Source organism: Chelonia mydas, chromosome 1 (assembly GCF_015237465.2).
Source record: "Chelonia mydas isolate rCheMyd1 chromosome 1, rCheMyd1.pri.v2, whole genome shotgun sequence".
In the NCBI taxonomy this organism is placed as follows: domain Eukaryota; kingdom Metazoa; phylum Chordata; order Testudines; family Cheloniidae; genus Chelonia; species Chelonia mydas.
Genome location: NC_057849.1, coordinates 258993502 through 259002172, shown reverse-complemented (window position 1 = coordinate 259002172; position 8671 = coordinate 258993502).

Genomic DNA, 8671 nt, shown 5'->3' with positions numbered 1-8671 from the left:
TCTAAATCCTTGCCACATTTTTCACACACTACAGCACATCCAGCATTTCCGTCCCCCCGGCTGCTCCCTCTCCACAAAACAGCTGCATTGGATTTCTCAAAGGTTTGAGGCTAGTTGGTTTTCTTTTGGGGCATCTGTAGTTATGGATTCCAATCCCCCTGTGGACTTGGGCTTTGCTGATGCCACAGTGCGATGCTTTGGGGAAGGGAGGAAGGACGATCAGTGATACCCACATGTACAATACTTACCCAGCAGAGTGTGGGGAACTGAGAGGTCTGGTAGGCTCAGGCTTCACACTTGCAGCATACCTGATATTTCCAGAAGCCCTCTGTAGAATTAGGTTTCAACTGGAAGAAACATGGTAACCTAAGGATCATACAGGCCACGGGCTGTGCCATGTATTCCTTTCTCCAATGTGAGAGAGTGCAGTGAGATACAGCTACCATTACACCACCAGATGGCGCTGTTCCCTGTATAGTGTGTTTTAAGGCACTAGATGAAAATTATATTCATCACAGAAGTATGTGCTGAGTGAACCCAGATTATGAAGTGCAGTTAGGACATAAGGGCCTAATCCAACACACACTGAAGGCAGATGGAAAGATTCCCCTTGAGACCAGTGAACTTTGGAACAGGCCATAAATAAGTATAAACTAATCACTCAAACTATTTAAGGCCTCTGCTGTGCCTGAATGCCTTATGCTGGGACATTGCAAATGCCAGCAAACTGAGGGTATGTCTACACTACGGAATTAGGCCTAATTTATAGAAGTCGGTTTTTTAGAAATCTGTTTTATATATTCGAGTGTGTGTGTCCCCACAGAAAATGCTCTAAGTGCATGAAGTGCATAACTCGGCGGAGTGCTTCCACAGTACCAAGGCTAGAGTCGACTTCCGGAGCGTTGCACTGTGGGTAGCTATCCCACAGTTCCCGCAGTCTCCGCTGCCCAGTGGAATTCTGGGTTGAGATCCCAGTGCCTGATGGGGCTAAAACATTGTCGCGGGTGGTTCTGGGTACATATCGTCAGGCGCCCGTTCCCTCCCTCCCTCCGTGAAAGCAAGGGCAGACAATCGTTTCGCACCTTTTTTCCTGAGTTACCTGTGCAGACGCCATACCACGGCAAGCACGGAGCCCGCTCAGCTAACCGTCACCGTATGTCTCCTGGGTGCTGGCAGACGCGGTACTGCATTGCTACACAGTAGTAGCAACCCATTGCCTTGTGGCAGCAGACGGTGCAATACGACTGGTATCCGTCATCGTCATGTCCGAGGTGCTCCTGGCCACGTCGGCCAGGAGTGCCTGGGCAGACATGGGCGCAGGGACTAAATTTGGAGTGACTTGACCAGGTCATTCTCTTTAGTCCTGCAGTCAGTCCTATTGAACTGTCTTATGGTGAGCAGGCAGGCGATACGGATTGCTAGCAGTCGTACTGTACCATCTTCTGCTGGGCAGGCAACAGATGAGGATGGCTAGCAGTCCTTCTGCACTGTCTGCTGCCAGCCAAAGATATAAAAGATAGATGGAGTGGATCAAAACAAGAAATAGACCAGATTTGTTTTGTACTCATTTGCTTCCCCCCCTCCCCTGTCTAGGGGACTCATTCCTCTAGGTCACACTGCAGTCACTCACAGAGAAGGTGCAGCGAGGTAAATCTAGCCATGTATCAATCAGAGGCCAGACCAACCTGCTTGTTCCAATAAGAACAATAACTTAAGTGCACCATTTCTTATTGGAACCCTCCATGAAGTCCTGCCTGAAATACTCCTTGATGTAAAGCCACCCCCTTTGTTGATTTTAGCTCCCTGAAGCCAACCCTGTAAGCCGTGTCGTCAGTCGCCCCTCCCTGCGTCAGAGCAACGGCAAACAATCGTGCATCTGAGTTGAGAGTGCTGTCCAGAGTGGTCACAATGGAGCACTCTGGGATAGCTCCCGGAGGCCAATACCGTCGAATTGTGTCCACAGTACCCCAAATTCGACCCGGCAAATTCGACCCGATTTAAGCGCTAATCCACTTGTCAGGGGTAGAGTAAGGAAATCGATTTTAAGAGCCCTTTAAGTCGAAATAAAGGGCTTCATTGTGTGGACGGGTGCAGGTTTACATCGATTTAACGCTGCTAAATTTGACCTAAAGCCCTAGTGTAGACCAGGGCTGAGAGGTAGAACTGAGTTAGCCCATAGGGGCCTAGGTAAATTGAGTGTATATTTGGGAGACAGGTTTATTTTTTTTATGCACAGTGTGGCTTTCAGTCTCCATATTTAATTTACTTACTAACACAAAGAAAGCTTTGAAAGCATTGGGTGAGACCTATTTAGTAATTTTTAAGGCCTTTAGTTTACGCTCAGGTGCTAAATGCCCATACATTAGTGAACACTGATTAGTGAGAGCAGTTGGTTGGCACATGTCTCCGTGGTTAGCCTGATTTTTGGTTAATTTCTTGTCGGTGGGGTGAGGGGGAGGAGAGTAGTGTCAGGCAAGAAGAAGAGCCACTGAAGCCAAAGGCAGGTGTTGCACGGCTGTAGCTTGAGGCAGTTATCAGATACCATGTTTAAAGGGCGCTTGCAAGATTTCTTTTTTTTTCTTTTTTTATCTCATTTTGTTTTTTACATTTGAAACTCAGGTCTTGTCTTTGCCTGAAAGAGTCTATTTTTGAATGGCAAATCTCACTAACTGAGCAGGGCAACTGTTCTGTGATGTGGCTGCTCCCTATGTGGCCCTGACTGTGTCAAGCCAGCAGATGGTAGCTAATTTGGACACAGGGTTTTTGCACTCATTTCTTCCTCCTCCTCCTGCCAAAGGTGTTGGCTTCCCCATTTCTGCTTGACTAGAAGCAGCTGCAGTGGGTGCCTCTGTGAAAGTGTCATCTGATCCAAGCCTCCACAAAGTCTCCCCTTCAATTAAGGTCCGAGAGAACTTGCAATCTACACCTGATTCCCATGTTCCCTCTAATTTTTGTCAGGCTGTCAATGTGTAAAAAATTTCTTCTGTGCAAATTGTTGTGCGCGCAGTGTTTCGCCGTGTGCACGGGGTTTAGGATCTGAGTGCGTGCTCACAGCTTAGAGGGAACAGTGCCTGAGACCTCCAAGGAGTTCTCCAGCTGAACCATGGACGATCAGCCTTGACATGCCTGACACGTCAAAGGGGAAGAAACAAGCAGGATGTAAAACAAAATACCAAAAATACCTTTCAGGCCTCCCCATCCCAAACTAGTCGTCCTTCCCAATCCCCCAGGGATGAACATTTTTTTTTAAAGCAGGTCACCTCTAAAAAGAATTGGGGCTTCATCCGCTGAGTCCTCACTGTCATATTTTGCCCCTAGAAAGGAGGTTTTTTTAACCGTCTCATCCCCTGCTTTCCCAGTAGCTAGTCTCACCTCCCTGAATAAGTCCTGAAAACCACAGCTCCGTTTTTCCAGCTCTTCAGCTGTTTTCTTTGCAAGTAACGTGTGTGCTGCCACCTCTGATGCCAGGCTTTGCACTTGGCATCTTCCATTTCCATCTCAGATGTTGAACAGCAGCGAGGATTAACAACCACTGGAAGAATTTACCGAGGATTCTGCTGGATTGTCCATCACTGGAAATTTTAAAGTCAAGATTAGCTGTTTTTCTAAAAGATCTGCTCTAGTTCAAACAGGAATTAATTCAGGGAAGTCCCATGATATACAGGCGGTCAATGGTTGCTTTTGGCTTTATAATCTATGCAGGGATGAAATGCATTATGATACAGCGTATTGTTCTTTTAAAGAGGAGTACAGGCAGACTCTTCCTTTTCCTCATTTTATGTCTTATTTCGTCTTAGACCTCAGCAAGAATACAGAAGCCCCCTTGAACACACTAGATACTATTCATAGAATCATAGAATATCAGGGTTGGAAGGGACCCCAGAAGGTCATCTAGTCCAACCCCCTGCTCGAAGCAGGACCAATTCCCAGTTAAATCATCCCAGCCAGGGCTTTGTCAAGCCTGACCTTAAAAACCTCTAAGGAAGGAGATTCTACCACCTCCCTAGGTAACGCATTCCAGTGTTTCACCACCCTCTTAGTGAAAAAGTTTTTCCTAATATCCAATCTAAACCTCCCCCATTGCAACTTGAGACCATTACTCCTCGTTCTGTCATCTGCTACCATTGAGAACAGTCTAGAGCCATCCTCTTTGGAACCCCCTTTCAGGTAGTTGAAAGCAGCTATCAAATCCCCCCTCATTCTTCTCTTCTGCAGACTAAATAATCCCAGCTCCCTCAGCCTCTCCTCATAAGTCATGTGTTCTAGACCCCTAATCATTTTTGTTGCCCTTCGCTGGACTCTCTCCAATTTATCCACATCCTTCTTGTAGTGTGGGGCCCAAAACTGGACACACTACTCCAGATGAGGCCTCACCAGTGTCGCAAGCCCCCTTGAATATACTAGGTCCTATACAAAAACAGCCAACCTTTGGGATAATGATTTTACCTTTTCCTCCTGTCAGCTATATAGGGCCAATGTAGCCTTGCCTACAGGAGTAGTCCCATTCAAACCAATGAGGCTAGTCACATGGGCAAGTGCTCACCAGCAGGGATAAGGGCCTCCAGTGTCCCTATCCATGTTTCTAAGAGCGTTTCAGATTATTAAAGATGAAAGTGTTTCAAAATAACCTATTGACTTTGCTCCATGGATGCTGTTTGTGCAGGGTTTTCACTTTGCTCTTCTGGGACTCTGTTTGCATAATATCTTCTATGGCATCAGGGCCCTAGGATGTGATGTTGGAAACTGCCCTGCACCAGTGGGACAGAGTGCTGAGGCCTGGCGAGCAGGTCGCGCTCCCGTCACTGCAGCCTCAGTTAGTTTCCCAGTGATGGCTGCTAGAGCAATGAGCTTATGAGATGGAGAAGCTGGCATGGTGAGGAACTAATTAGCCCTCATCTGGCTAACCCGATAAAAGTGAGGAAGAAAGTGACACCAGGGGAGGGCGATAGAGCGCATGAAGCCCAGGCTGAAAGAGCATCCAAGACATGGAGATCTCTTTTTCCCCTTGGGCCCGGATGGAAAGGGACTGAAAGACATAGGAATTAAAAACCGTGATGTGGCACTGTACTGGCGTTGGCAGAAGTGTTTGGGCTAAAATACTGAGTGGACACTAAAAGGAAGAGGGTCAGAGCAGTTTCTGTGGTACACGGGGGCTTGTCCTGGAATCTAACCCTCTCGCTCTAGAGAAGGATGAGGTGTGACCTGCACTAGGGCAGGCATGCTCACTCCATATACAGATAATGTTGGTCAATATCACCATCCTGGTCTATATAAGCAAACAGGGAGGAGCGAGAGCTTGTTCCCTCTGCCTGGAAGCTGTCAGACTCTGGAACTGGTGTGCTCCAGGAACCGAATCACAATACGGGCTGCTTACCACCCTGGTATGCATAACCCTCTTGCAGGCAGACTAAGCAGAAGCTTGGTGACAAACAGGAGTGGGAGATGCACCACACAGGTGTAAGTGAGATATTTACACAATGAGGTACACCGCTCTGGGATCTTTTTGCATTCCCAACTAACAGGAACTTTCCCCTATATTGCTCCAGAGGCATCACGGGTCGCGGTTTCCAGGGCAATGCTCTTCTGCTATTCTGGATAAACTATCTCAGATCTCCCTTTCCTCCCCTTCCCCTACTTCCACAAGTCATAGGGAAGATACGTTGCCACCGTGCCAACATCGTTCTCTTAACACCCTGCTGACCCAGACAGTGCTGGTTCATGGAACTTCTAATGATGTTGTCCCACCCTCCAAACAGGATTCACCCATTCCTGGACCTCCTAACCCAGGACAGGGGGGGAAATCAATCACCCAGATCCCTACCTCATGGCCTGATGTTTGGAGGACATCCTTGGAATTTCTAAACATTATTTATGACAATTTCCTAACTCAGAAAAAAGATTACAGCCAACATAGACTTTGTCCTAACAGATAAGTTCCTCTTTATCATAGAAATTAGGTCCAAGTGATCATGATTTGATCACATTTATAAAATGCAAGCAGAATAAAGTCCAGATCAGTACTATATACACTTGGTGCTTTCACAAAGCTGAAAACAATTATGAGCCAAAGCAACTCGGAGGAAGAAATAGACCACTCATGCTCGGCCCCTGTTCAGACTATCCTCAACCAAAGCAGAAAAGATTCTACTAGAGAACCTGCTAGCTGGCCCAGCGGTGATACATTTCGGCCTGGGCACAACTCCACCAACATTCTCCAGCCACTCCAAGCATCCTGGTTGTCGTAGACTATCTCCTGTCCCCAAAGGCCTCAGGTGTCTCTATTAGCTTGTTTCGAGTGCACCTAGCAGCGATTAGTGCTTCCCTCCCCCTGATAGAAGGACGTTTTGTCTGTACTCATCCAGCTGCAGTACGGTTTATGAAAGGCCTAATCTGGACTTTCTCACCAGTGATCAAAACTACACCTCAGTGAGAACTTAATCTCATTATGTCAACACTTTCAAACCCATGGTGACATGTTCCTTGACCTACCTATCGATGGAGGTGGCATTCTTAGTGGCTATCACTTTGGCCAGGAGGGTCAATGAGCTCAGCACCATCGTGGTGGACCCTCCTTATACTGTTTTTCACAAAGAGAAGGCTTCTTGGTGACTACACCCCAAGTGTCTCCCCAAGCTTGTTTCTAAATTTCACATCAATCAAAGTATACACTGACGTGTGTTTTTTCCCAAACCCCCATGCTTCTGCTGAAGACAAGAGATTTCACTCCTGCAGTGTCCTAACAGATAAAGCACAAGACGGGGTATTAGTTAGTGTCTACTACTGACCACCAAAATCACACCAGGGAACAGGGTGACTGGCTCCTTATGCACCTATTTGTAGAGGGGAAAAAAACCAAAACTGAGTGATCATGAGGGACTTCAATCTGAGACACGTATGCTGGAGGGCTTATGCTGCCAGTACTAAAAACATCCTTGGAATTTCTAAACATTATTTATGACAATTTCCTAACTCAGAAAAAAGATTACAGCCAACATAGACCTTGTCCTAACAGATAAGTTCCTCTTTATCATAGAAATTAGGTCCAAGTGATCATGATTTGAACACATTTATAAAATGCAAGCAGAATAAAGTCCAGATCAGTACTATATACACTTGGTGCTTTCACAAAGCTGAAAACAATTACGAGCCAAAGCAACTCGGAGGAAGAATTTAATCAGAAAAATATGAATGCTAATTGGGAATCATTTAAGAACACCATACACTAGATGCCCCAAAAATCTACAATCCTGCAACTGAAGAAGAAGACAGGGTCGATTTAAAAAACGGATCAGGTTTAGAGGAGAAATGGAGGCAGCTATAAAAATAAAAAATAATATATAACAACTGGAAGAAATTGGAAATTGATATTTAATTAATATTTAATTAATTAAAATTAATTTTAATTAATTTATTTAATTTTAATATTTAATTAATATTAAAACAGAAATTAGGAATTGTAGAAAAGTGCTAAGGAAAGCAAAGGGACGCAAGGAGAAATCTATGGCCAGCAGAGTTAAGGACAATAAATAAAATTTTAAAAAATATATTGGGAACAAAAAGAATCCTGACAGTGGGACTGGTCCATTGCTAGATGGAAATGGTAGAATTATTAATAATAATGCAGAAAAGGCAAAAGTGGTCAATAACTATTTCTGTTCTGTATTTGGGGGAAAACATATGACACAGTCTCCATCATTAGGTGATAACACTCTTTCCATTCCACTAGTATCTCTGGAGGATGTTAAACAGAACCTACTAAAGTTAAATATTTTTAATTCAGTTGGTCCAGATAACTTGCATCCAAGAGTTTTAAAAGCTCTGGCTGAGAAGCACACTGGACCATTAATGTTGCTTTTCATTAAGTCTTGGAGCACTAGGAAAGTTCCAGAACATTGGAAGAAAGTTAATGTGCCAATTTTTAAGAAAGATAAACGGAATAATCCAGGTAATTATAGGCCTGTATAGACTTTGATCCCCAACAAGATAATGGAACAGTTGATATGGGATTTGATTAACAAAGAATTAAAGGAGGGTAATGTAATTAATGCAATTCAACATGGGTTTATGGAAAAATCATCCTGTCAAATTAACTTCATATCTTTTTGAGGTGAAATTACAAATTTGGTTGATAAAGGTAATAGTATTGACATAATAGGCTTAGATGTCTGTAAGGCTTTTGACTTGGTACCACAATATTTTGATTAAAAATAACTAGAATGATATAAAATTAAGATGGCACACATTAACTGAATTAAAAACTGGCTAACTGATAGGTCTCAAAATGTAACTGTAAATAGGAAATCATCACTGAGCGGGGTGTGTTTCCAGTGGGATCTTGCAGGGATTGTTTCTTGGCCCTACGCTATTTAGCATTTTTTTTAATCAATGACCTGGATGAAAACATAAAATCATCACTGATAAAGTTTGCAGATGATGCAAAAATTGGAGGAGTGGTAGGTAATGAAGAGGAGTGGTCATTGATTCAGAGCAAATTGGATTGGCTGGTAAACTGGGCGCAAGCAGACAATATATGGTTAAATGTAAAAGTCTACATCTAGGAACAAAGAATGTAGGCCATACTTACAGGATGAGGGATTCTTTCCTAGCAAGCGGTGCTCTGAAAAAGATTTGGGAGGGGTATAATCAGCTGAACATGAGCTTTCAGTGTGAT